At 36.6% G+C, this 12,519-nt stretch overlaps 1 long non-coding RNA gene across 1 annotated transcript; it reads right to left on the bottom strand.

Annotated features, from left to right (window-relative positions):
* Window positions 1-2,802: 2,802 nt before the first annotated feature.
* Window positions 2,803-4,144, bottom strand: LOC132719426 (uncharacterized). The gene is made up of 2 exons (XR_009624225.1): window positions 3,955-4,144; window positions 2,803-3,659 (listed from the first exon to the last, which is right to left on the bottom strand). It is a non-coding gene; the product is annotated as an uncharacterized LOC132719426 (long non-coding RNA).
* Window positions 4,145-12,519: the final 8,375 nt, after the last annotated feature.

Raw genomic sequence — 12,519 nt, 5'->3', positions numbered from 1 at the left:
TTTTAAACTACCCGGATTAGGAAAATTCATAGCAAGAAGAGGTCGGTGAGGAGATGTTCGCAATTTCCATACGGCCAAGTTTTTTTTTTATAGACAGCGACATGTTTCTTTCAAATCACATTTTCAATAATCATGTTTCATGAGAAAAAAAAACAAAAACTACATGGTTTTGTGAAAAATGTTTTCAAAGGAGGCATTACATTGGACATTGCGGGATTCGGACTGTGGTAAAAAATGTAGGACATTTATGGCAAAGAAAAGTAATAGAAGGAAAATTTCAAATTCCTTAAGGATAAAATAATGATTGTGTTCCCGATGTTTTCAAGAAGGAAGTGGTCAATTTGAAAACAGGTCACGTGATCACGGCGTATCCGATAAGTGAGTGGACATTTTGTAGCTAAATGTATGATGTACTGTATAGTGCTTTCCTGTGATTGAATGGACGAACTTTTTAGTGCTTGCAAACGTTTCAAGATCGAAAAATTGTGTCCCTTTCTTCTTTAATAAACACTGAATTATACCAAAAACTTATCAAATCGGTCAAATAATAACCTCTTTTCTATTTCAATGACAGTGTCTTTGGAAACCGATGGACTTAAACACTTGTTACCAAAGGGGCGATGAAAACCGTTGCAAAGTCCGTTTAAAAACATGAGCACGCCAGTATTGTTTTTAACCGGCATATGGAAGATATATGGCAAAGGAAAGGTTAAATTATTTACATCCAGAAAAAAATGCAGCGGAACGTCATTTTAAAAAAAATCTTAATTTTAAATGTCGTGGACAAATTGCATTCAAATTGTGCTTCGAAATTTTCAATATTTTATATTTATTATTTACTTTTATTTTTTATTATATTTCGCTAGCAAAAAATAACATGATTTACATAGTAACACCAGGTGGGTGGCGTTACAACGATAGAAACATATAAGAGCTGGTGCTTATGAGTGAAATATAATTAGATGATATTAAAAAAATATACAAAAAGAAACATATTTTCTATCTATATCATACCTTTTTTTATAATTTCACTGTGATTGATTGTACACTGATTGACGCTATTCGAAATAAGAATTGTCAAATTATTTTGTTCTTTAATTGGTTTTACGGCGCACCAACAAGGTCATGTCTGAATGTACAAGACTAAGAGCTATATGGTATATTTGTTTTCAGCTGAAGAATGAAATTGCCGTAAAATGAAAAACAGAAATGTCAAATGTGTGCTAAGTGTAAAAAGTGTACTAAAAGACAAGTGTGGTCACGGATGTATGAAAAACCTTAACTTTAAAACTGCGGTCAGGGAGCTTGAAAATGCAAAAAGTCTCCCCGTAAATTTAACCAATGATGTTATATTTTCGATCATTGAAGAGCGTTCAGCACGACATAATTGTTGTGTATACATGATATGTGCTACTTTTAGTTTCGTCTATTCGGCCTTTTCTATTTGGGTGGTTCCAGTATTCCTACTTGAATACTGTATAATCACCCTTAGGATATGTTGCCTGCTTTTTAAATTTGTCTTTTGACGTCTTATATGTGATATGCAGGCTTCATAACCTCAGATCCCCTTTCAAAATTACATTTTATTTAGTTCCGTCTGATTTTTTTTTTTTTTTAATGCGTTTATTTAAGGTCGCCACCGGAAAGCCCATATGGGCGACCGTACACTCAAGTCGGGCCATCATAGAGCGTCCCGCCGAGATTTTTTCGTCGATTTTTTCCAGCTTTATTGGTGGAGGAAGACCCCAGGTGCCCCTCTGGGCATTATTTCAGGCACGAGCGGGCACCTGGGTAGAACCACCGACCTTCCGTAAGCCAGCTGGATGGCTTCCTCACATGAAAGATTTCGACCCGAGTGAGGATCGAACCTACAGCGGTGAGGGACCTGTGATCTCAAGTCAGCGACCTTAACCACTCGGCCACGGAGGCTGATGAATGGGGGGATCCACTTGCAATTGTTTACATAATGACGTAATCATGTGTACACTTAAACAATAGAATGGGTGACACACGTATGTCACGAATAACAATAGAATGGGTGACACACGTGTGTCATGAATAACAATAGAAAGCTTAGTACACAAATGTTTTAATCCCGCAAAAAAAAAATAGATGCCTTATTAGATTGGAATAAAAAATGGCGCACTGTTTCTCCATAACAAAAGAAAAGGAAACATATGTGTTTCACTGTAACAATAGATTTGTGTACAAACATTTTCTTCATCAATTGACAAGTCTAAACCAGTTGTGGTCAATCAGTATTTAATCCCATAGGTTTATTCCATCCAGCATTACAAATATTGACATACTACTGATAACACAATCTCCTCTGCCGCTGTTTACAGAACAGATTTACGACCAATTATTTTGCCAGGTATTTATCTTATTTACGTTACTATTTTATAAAATTCTAGCTTAGTATAAATTTGTGTATCACATAATAATTTGTACCATTTCGTGTTCTATCATGGCACAAGAAATAATTTTGGATAATAAACACGGGCATTGTATTTATTGCAATGCTCGTTGTTTCATTGAGTGTAGCAAATGCTACGCTATATTAACTTACCATGGAGAATGGCATAACTGTCCCGATGGGGACAATAATAATGACAATCACCATGATTTTGAAAAGTGTGATGAATGTTATAACAATGATAATGTGGACATGTAATAAAGATAAAAATATGGATAAAAAACTTTTAAAAAAATATAAAAAAAACCATTAAAAAATAAAAAAACAAGAGCACCGCTAGGCGGAGCATTATATGCCCGAAAGTGTTTTTTTTTTAGTAAAGATGAAGCATTTGTAAGACATGGGACTAAAATAAAGTATTACCTCCTTCAAATAACAATCCTCCTTTGAAGTTTCAATATTGTGGTCCAAATGGAACTTTAAGTTATGTACCAGAAACTGTTTTCAATTCTAAGGTAAAAGTGACCTTGACCTTTGACCTTGTGACCCCAAAATCATTAGGGGTCTTTTACCCAATATGGACAATCATACTATGAAGTTTAAACACAGTAGGTTAAATGATACTTAAGTTATATTCCGAAAACTGTTTTCAGTTTTAAGGTAATAGTGACCTTGACCTTGTGACCCCAAAATCAATAGGGGTCTTCTACCCAATATGGACAATCATCCTATGAAGTTTGAATATTGTGGGCTAAATGGAACTAAAGTTATGCTCAAGAAACTGTTTTCAATTTCTAAGTAATAGTGACCTTGACCTTTGACCTTGTGACCCCAAAATCAATAGGGGTCTTCTACCCAATATCGTCAATCATCCTATGAAGTTTGAACACTGTGTGCCAAATGGAACTTAAGTTATGCTCCGGAAACTGTTTTCAGTTTTAAGGTCATAGTGACCTTTGACCTGTGACCCCAAAATCTAAAGGGGTCTTCTACCAAATATGGACAATCATCCTATGAAGTTTGAACACTGTAGGACAAATGGAACTTAAGTTATGCTCGGGAAACTGTTTTCAGTTTTAAGGTCATAGTGACCTTGGCCTTTGACCTTGTGACCCCAAAATCAATAGGGGTCTTCTACCAAATATGGACAATCATCCTATGAAGTTTGAACACTGTGGGCCAAATGGAACTTAAGTTATGCTCCGGAAACTGTTTTCAGTTTTAAGGTCATAGTGACCTTGACCTTTGACCTTATGACCCCAAAATCAATAGGGGTCTTAAACCCAATATGGACAATCATCCTATGAAGTTTGAATATTGTGGGCCAAATGGAACTTAAGTTATGCTCGCGAAACCAAATTGCTATCGTTTTCAGTTTTAAGGTCATAGTGACCTTGACCTTTGACCTTCAATTGGTGTCTTCTACCAAATATGGACAATCATCCTATGAAGTTTGAACACTGTGGGCCAAATGGAACTTAAGTTATGCTCCGGAAACTGTTTTCAGTTTTAAGGTCATAGTGACCTTGACCTTTGACCTTATGACCCCAAAATCAATAGGGGTCTTCTACCCAATATGGACAATCATCCTATGAAGTTTGAATATTGTGGGCCAAATGGAACTTAAGTTATGCTCCGGAAACCAAATTGCTAACGGACAGACGGACGGACAGACGGACGGACGCCAGGGGGTATAACATAAAATGTCCGAAATTCGTTCGGGCATATAAAAATTTAAAAAATGGAAAACTCAATAAAACATTTAGATTGTGCAACAATGGTTCCACAAAATATGATGTTTTACGAAGACAGACTTGAAACTTTTAAAACCTGGTCTAATCAAATAATTCCAAACAAATATACTTTGGCAAAGGCTGGCTTTTTTATACTCGCTGTGGTGACATAACAGAATGTTTTGCCTGTCATGTAAAAGTGCGGGATTGGCTTACAATGCTTGGATACGGATGTAATGACCAGCCTGATAACAAAAATCAAGTGAACAATCCCTTTTCTTGAGAACCGCAAAAACCATTATTACCAACGACACAGACATCAAATATATGTGGAAATCCGGCACCTGTCAATTGCTTCGTGGGACTTGGAAATCCGGCACCTGCCAATTGCTTTGTGGGACGTCCTGAAAAACCTGCTACAGACTTTGGTTCATTATCTGGTGGATTCAAGTGGCCTTCTAAATAAAAGGTTTAAATCTTTTTTTTTTCTTTTTGAAAAAGAAATATAATTTTTAACTTTAAGCACATAATTTTTTTAAGCATATAAGAGTGTGAAATGTCATCCGCTTATATTATTAATGAAGGCATATTGGCTAACCGAGCAAGTTGATTACGTAACTCCTACTTCAGGGACTAAAAATACAGAATGGTGTTATTTATGCAAGTTAGTGCTTAAAGCTCATTTTAAAAAAGTACTTTTATGTGGACATCTATGTTGTGGAAACTGTTATTCCAACATTATTAAAGGATGGTCCTGTAAATGCTAACAAAATTACCAAATTATGAAGAGGTTCCATGGATTGAATGTAAAAAATTCTGGAAACAAAGTGATCCCTCGGAAGCATTAATCACAACAAAATAACATAAGAATTGCAGACTCGGTTTGTGTTTTACTTATTTAACCTTTTGTAACCATAACAACTGTTAGAATTTCACTTGGCGGGGATTCATTTTATTTACACTGTTTCGTTTATAGGAACATGGTGGGGCTAAGAGCGAGGTTTGGTGCACCATTAACCGGTTTAAACTCCCCAGTAGTCATTATAATGCTGCTGACCGTTCCAAGGCGGCGCCCCTCTGTGTTCCTCAGATGTATGTCTATGTTGTTTTATACTGATTTGGTGACACTTTTGCTCGTGTCTCTTGTTGTTTCTCGTCTACGGTAAGTATCTTCCCTTGTCCCTAGTTTTTATTTATTTTATTCCCCCCCCCCTTCCCCGTGTCTCATGTCCCCTTCCCCTGTGCCTTTTGACATAATGGGCCTTATATTAAATCATTTATTTGTTTTGTTTTAGTTCCTTATAAGTTACTTATTATGTATTCTGATGTAGTGGTTTGCCTGCCCGTACTCTGCCTTGTGCCCTGTCCTGTTTTTCTTTGGAGTCCTTCTGGGCTCCTTGCCGCTGACGCTTGTTGCTGGGTCGGATGGGGGCTGCGTTCATTAAATGCCGCCTTCCCTTGTCGATCTTGTTTATCATATTGTTTGATTGAGTCTGTACATGAGGGATAATGAATAAGTGCAACATCCCTCACGCCCCCCTAGCACCGGCTTGAGCGGTACTCAATTCTCAACACATTATAGTGTTGGCATCAATGATCCCGAAGGACAAGAAAATATAACAACACTGAAGTGAAGTACGGGGCAACTTTTTACGGCTGCCACACAGCACGAGACACCTGCTGTTGTGAAGTACAAAATTCTGGAAACAAAGTGATCCCTCGGAAACTGGATAAATACAAATACAGAACAATGTATGTTATGTGGAATAATTACAATTCATGCTAATATAAGATCTACAAGTGACATCAAATTTTGAATTCATTTTATGTTCAAACTGATTAGCTCTCTCTCGTTTTAACTGAAATTCTCTCTCTTCTCTCTCTTTTTCAAACTGCCTTTCTTCCCTTTTTTTAACTGCCTTTCGTCCCTCCCTTTCTTTTTCTAACTTCATTTTCTCTAGTTCAAATTTAAGTTGAAGTTCAAGCTCTCAGAATGTGTTTCAACAATATGAGAAAGTGCATCTTCTCCAAAAATATTTTCATTAACAAAATGACGAATTTAGAAGATTTTAATTTCTTGTTTACGCATTGAAAATTTAATTTCTGGTAAATTATACTTTTTTTGCAAGGTCGAGAAAATCAGTTTTCTTAGCAAAATCCAATACCTCCTGGGAAGGTTCAGCTACAAACTTTTCTAAATCAAAAGACATGACTGCTTGCTGCTGGTTTTAAACTTAAAAGTGATGTGTGATCTTTGAACATAGATGCGTGTCCTTTGTTTTTTATGATCATCTTTATAAACAGTTAAAAGTGTCTATTTCTATTTATATAAATAAACTTTAATGTATTTGCATAATGAATAAATATCATCCAAATATTTTCATTATTATAACACGCATCCATACAAACGTAAACAAATAAAATGGGTCAAAGACAGAAAAGGCCGGGTTGCATTTGTACACCAAATATCATGAGGCTGTGATGTTACGAAAAAAAATTCCATTGACCCATTAATGTCGAAAATTTAATTCAGTAGGTAAACAGGAACACCTAAAATCGAATCCCACAGTATGGGACCATGTGTCAATGCTTAATGCCAAATATCAAGAGGCTGTGATTAGTAGTTTCTGAGAAAAATGTTACGAAAATTTCCTACAATTGACCATTAATGTGAACAAGAAGTGGATGAGCTGCAGACTTGAAATCGAATCCCACAGTATGGGACCATGTGTCAATGCTGTATGCCAAATATCAAGAGGCTGTGATAAGTAGTAACTGACAAAACTGTCTCGAAAATTTCCTACCATTGACCATTAATGTCGAAGAAAATAATTAATTTAACTAAGTGGATAAACAGGAAGTGGATGAGCAACAGACCTGAAATCAAATCCCACGGTATGGGACAATGTGTCAAAAAATATGAAAAACAAGATCAACAAGGAAAGGCGGCGTTCAATGAACGCAACCCCCATATGACCCAGCAACAAGAACCAATGGCAAGGAGCCCAGGCGGACCCCAAACATAAAAAGGACAGGGCAACGACACGTTAATCATTAAATGATAAATAATTTGTAACTGATAAGGAATTCAAAGAAAATAATAATAGGCCCACAAAGGGGAAGGGGACAGGAGACCGGGGGGAAGGGGGGGGTTAATCAAAGAAATAAAAACTAAGAGGCAATGGGAAGATACTTACCGTAGACGAGAAAACAACAAGGGACACAAGCAAAAGTGTCACCAAAACAGTATGAAACAACATAGACATACATCTGAGGAACACAGTGGGGCGCCGCCTTGGAACGGTCAGCAGCATAATAATGACTACTGGGGAGTTTAAACCGGTTAATGGTGCACCAAACCTCGCTCTTAGCCCCACCATGTTCCTATAAACGAGACAGTGTAAATAAAATGAATCCCCGCCAAGTGAAATTCTAACAGTTGTCATGGTTACAAAAAATTAAATAAGTAAAACACTAAAATGATCATGTAGAAACATATAAAAGTAAAACCCAATGACCATAACAAAAGTACTCAATGTCCTAAAGGAAGACAGAGCAACAAGAAAATCACCTACAAGGGCCCGACGAAGCAAGGCAGAAGACGAACATTAAGACAATTCAGTCCCCAAAGGGCTTTACGAACTATCCATCATAGAGTCTCCCACTTGGTCCGTCAGATGCAATCAAAAGAGAAAAGCGTAGTGTCCAACTGTAAAAGGGTTGAACACTAAACATGCAGTATGTCTTAAAATAGTAGGGTCATAACCTCTTTTAATAAAACGTTTAATAATTTTAGTAAAAACAGCAGAAAAAATTACCATGACCCAAAATCTTACGAAGTTTGTAAAACCACATCGCCATAAAAACCAGGCTGGCTAATCCCTTGTCGCAGAAGAGTTTTTAAATCACTATTGAATTTAGAAATCAAATCAAAGTTACGATTGTAAAATTTAGTAAAATATTTCCGTAATTTATGATAGCGGTAGCCCTGTTTTAGAAGCTTGCTGGTAATAAAAATATTCCGCTCGTTGAAATCCTTTACGTTGTTACAAGCTCTAGCGAATCTAATTAACTGAGAAACATAAACCCCGTAGGATGTTTGCATGGGGTACGTCTCCATCCCAAATGTGGATATTAACTATACAAAAAGTCAAAGTCATCTCTTTTATCATAAATTTTCGTGTGAATAGAATTGTTGTTGATAGTATGCCAATGCTGTATGCCAATATCAAGAGACTGTGATAAGTAGTTGCTGAGAAAACTGTTACGAAAATTTCCTACCATTGACGTGGATAAACAGGAAGTGGATGAGCGACAGACCTGAAATCAAATCCCACAATATGGGACTATGTGTCAATGCTGTATGCCAAATATCAAGAGGCTGTGATAAGTAGTTGCTGAGAAAATTGTTACGAAAATTTCATACCATTGACCATTAATGTCGAAAAATCTAACTAATTTAACTAAGTGGATAAACAGGAAGTGGATGAGCGACAGACCTGAAATCGAATCCCACGGTATGGGACCATGTGTTAATGCTGTATACCAAATATCAAGAGGCTGTGATACGTAGTTGTTGAGAAAACTGTTACGAATTTTTTTCCCCGACCGCCCGCCGCCCGACATTCACCATACTAAAACCCGGGATCGCACCTGTGCGACCCGTCTAAAAATTATTTTTTGAATAAATAATGAAAGAAAGAGCGGTCAATTTGGAACAGTGTAAAAGAAATAGTAAGGGTGCTTCTGTATAAATTATTGTAACAATAGATTAATGGAGAATCGGAAAACTGTCACTGTTAATCAAATAGAGAAAAGACGGTACTGGAAAGTGCAAGTTACCGTCCTCGCCCCCTAGCACCGGTAATCACACATTTCTTGTAGTATATAGTAAACTATTAGTTTTCATTACTTGTGATACCTTATTTAAGGTTGTGTGATTATCATATACAGTAAATAATACTCCCCGTAGGTCTGTTAAAAGGTAATGTTTTCAGTTTTGTTTGGTTCGTGTTGTTGGCATTTGTATTACTACATTTTCCTTTGAGTTTAATATATTAATTAAAACATAAAAAACCGCTCTTTGCAGCCACCGTTTCTGCTTGCGTGATTGTCAGAGGCGATTAAATGTTACCAATTTATTGGAGGTTGGTCTTCTAGCTCCAACAGGTGTTGATAAACGTTTGTAACACCCTAGGGTAGCCAAAATCATCTTTTCTGTTGTGGCATCGTATGACGTAAATTATGTTGATACGCCGTAAAGCCAAACGAAAACAAACACTGTTTATCTCCCATAATCCAAATCAAACCTCATTGACAATCTTTTTTCGCTGCTCCGGAGAGATTACCTCTTTGTACACCATATTTACATTTGTGAATACATAAGTTTAAAAAAAATGGCACATAATTATTTATACAAAAACAATCAAATGACATTCCGGTTAAATTTTTTTATCTTGCTGTATAGGATTTTGCTTCAGTCCGGGAAAATTTAGCGGATTGGTAATTGATCATTTATTTTCTACAAAATGCTGACCTAGTTTACTTTTTTAGTTTGTCGACCGATGGCGCTTGTTGCTGGGTCGAGTGGGGGCTGCGTTCATTGAACGCCGCCTTTCCTTGTCGATTTTGTTCATCATATTTTATATGTATACATATTAATATATAGAGAAGAATTTAAAAGAAAGTAGTCCGGCAAGACACCAGTTAAAATACGGAAAATATGTTTCACTGTAGTGAAAAATAAATTTTTACAGTGAAAATACGGATAATGAAAATACGCATTTTATTTCATCAATATTTCATTTATAAGTATATTTTCTTTGATCTTGAGAAGGCTGATCCCCTTTCAAAATTCCATTTTGTTTAGTTCCGCCCATTGTTTTCTCGTTTTCATGGAATGTGTCACATTGAAGGTTCCATGAAAACCGCCATATTAACACATCTGCGGATGTTTCAAAATAAATTTTACCATTTCAGGTTTAGATGTTGAATTCTGCCGGTGCTACGGGGCGTGGACGGTAGTTTTAGACACTTTACAGAACCGTCCATGAACAGGCTCAATCAAACCGAGCCTGCAACATTTTCAATTTTGCCGTGTTGGACTTTCTTAGGGGATTCTTATTTCTCTCTATTTTACATGGACGGTAGTTTTCATTTTACAGTACCGTCCATGAATAGACTAAATCAAATAGATAAATACAGAATCCCTAAAGAAAGCCCAACACGCCAAAATTGAAAATGTTGCAGGCTCGGTTTGATTGAGCCTGTTCATGGACGGTACTGGAAAGTGCAAGTTACCGTCAAACCGAGCCTGCAACATTTCAATTTTGCCGTGTTGGGCAGTCTGTTCATTGAGCGCCACCTTTCCTTGTCGATCTTGTTCATCATATTTTAGGGATTCTTATTTTCTCTATTTTACGTGGACGGTAGTTTGCACTTGACAGTACCGTCAATGAACAGGCTCAATCAAGTTAGGAAAACACCATTCTACTTTTATATGGAGTTTTGTTCCTTTGACTGTTTGGTGTATTCATTTTGAGGACATTTATAGAATAATGAAAGAAAAATCCAAAACTAAGAAATTAAAATTTTGTCCGTCTCCCTCACCGTGGGTAAGCAACTTGATTGCTGAATCTATAGAGGATTTTTCGGTCAAATGGTGTCGCCGTGAAAATGCGGATAGTAATGCTCTAGTTACATGGAAACGTAACATCTTTAAAATTATTGATTCACGTATTAATTTTTATCGTGGTAATGAACATCTTTTGCCACCTAAAACAAGTCTTACTTTAAGATATTCTAGCTTTTCATTCAAAATTTGTTTTGGTGCCAGCGGACAAGGCGGCTAATAATATTATAATTGTATGACGAATCCATTACATGAACGTTTTGCATAAGGAACTTGATAGTATTAATGCGTATTCTAAAACCTCTGCCTCCGAAAAAGACATTGTAAACAATCATATTACTAATATTTCAAATCTTAAAGTACAAATTAATGAAAAAGAACTTAAACTTCCTATTATGTATTGGATTCCTAAATTACATAAAAAACCTTACAAAGCTAGATTCATTGCCAATTCTACATCTTGCACTACAAGTAAACTGTTGTTATATTTTCATCCTCAAGGGATTGTTCGGCGTTCAGTGTTTTCATCCTCAAGGGATTGTTCGGCGTTCAGTGTCGGTGTCCCCCTCCATGTCCAGCCTTCATAGGGGTTGCGTTCATTGAACGCCGCCTTTCCTTGTTGATCTTGTTTTTCATATTTTCTATTTTATTGACGTCTTGTTTTGACTGCCATTAAAACACATGTAATTAGATATTGTGATAAAATAGATAAATATAGAATCCCTAAAGAAAGCCCAACACGGCAAAATTGAAAATGTTGCAGGCTCGGTTTGATTGAGCCTGTTCATGGACGGTACTGTAAAGTGCAAACTACCGTCCACGCCCCCTAGCACCGGCTTAAGCAGAATTCAACATTTAGACGTGAAATAGTAAAATTTTGAATTTAAAAACATGCGCAGATGTATTTCATACGGCGGTTATCATGGAACCTTCAATGTGACACTTTCGTGCCATTCCATGAAAAAGCGGCGTATGGTCCCCAAGTAATAAAAAGCGTGTGCCCTAAACGAGAAAAACAATGGGCGGAACTAAATAAAATGGAATTTTTGAAAGGGATCAGAGGTTATGAAATATGAAAAACAAGATCAACAAGGAAAGGCGGCGTTCAATGAACGCAACCCCCATATGACCCAGCAACAAGAACCAATGGCAAGGAGCCCAGGTGGACCCCAAACATAAAAAGGACAGGGCAACGACACGTTAATCAATAAATGATAAATAATTTGTAACTGATTAGGAATTCAAAGAAAAATAATAATAGGCCCACAAAGGGGAAGGGGACAGGAGACCGGGGAAGGGGGGGGGGGGGCGTTAATCAAAGAAATAAAAACTAGAGGCAATGGGGAAGATACTTACTTATGAAGCCTGTGAAAACACAGGCAAACATCTCTTTTGGTCAATTAAAAATTCTGGTGAAATCTTGGATAAATTCAAAATTAAGAACTTTCAAGCTTCAACTGTCAGTACATACGATTTTTCTACACTTTATACAACTTTGCCACATAAATTAATCAATGATAAACTAATTTCCCTAATTCAGAAAACTTTTGCACGGGAAAAAGTTACCTTTCTAGCATGTAATTCTAACAAAGCTTTTTTTACTAACGGTATTGTAAAACATTATACTATGTGGACCTGTGACGAAGTTTGTAGAGCACTCTCTTTTGTTTTAGACAACATTTATGTCAGGTTTGTTATAATTGTATGACGAATCCATTACATTAACGTTTTGCATAAGG

Source organism: Ruditapes philippinarum, unplaced genomic scaffold (assembly GCF_026571515.1).
Source record: "Ruditapes philippinarum isolate M1 unplaced genomic scaffold, ASM2657151v2 ctg3150_1_1_1_1, whole genome shotgun sequence".
NCBI classification, from domain to species: domain Eukaryota; kingdom Metazoa; phylum Mollusca; class Bivalvia; order Venerida; family Veneridae; genus Ruditapes; species Ruditapes philippinarum.
Note: the sequence above shows the minus strand (reverse complement) of the source record. Positions and strands in the feature narration are given on the sequence as shown.